Genomic DNA, 384 nt, shown 5'->3' with positions numbered 1-384 from the left:
ATACATAATGACTTAGAAACCAGAGGATGCTCTTAAATGCCATTTATTCCAGATGCAGAGATGTGTTTCAAGGCAAGGCAAAAAAAAAAAATGAAGTTACTCACCTTTTTCTAACATTGGATGAAATATGGCCACAGGGAGGGCAAACTCCAATCATTATTTCTCAGGGAGAGATCGTGATAATATTTTAAAAAGGGTGCAGAGAGGTCTTGAACACCCCATCTAATGTCTAACACAACAATTGAGTTTCCAGAAAAGTTCAAACCAAGGGCAAGACAAATAGGAGATGTGACCTGGCTTGGTCACGGACTGCCAGTGTGAACAGCCTTGGCGCCTACCTTTCAGGAGAGGACTCCCTTTTCTTTTTTTTTTTTTTTTTTTTTT

The sequence above is a fragment of the Cebus imitator genome, unplaced genomic scaffold (genome assembly GCF_001604975.1).
Source record: "Cebus imitator isolate Cc_AM_T3 unplaced genomic scaffold, Cebus_imitator-1.0 Scaffold20, whole genome shotgun sequence".
Classification (NCBI taxonomy): Eukaryota; Metazoa; Chordata; class Mammalia; order Primates; family Cebidae; genus Cebus; species Cebus imitator.
This window is presented reverse-complemented; position numbering follows the sequence as displayed.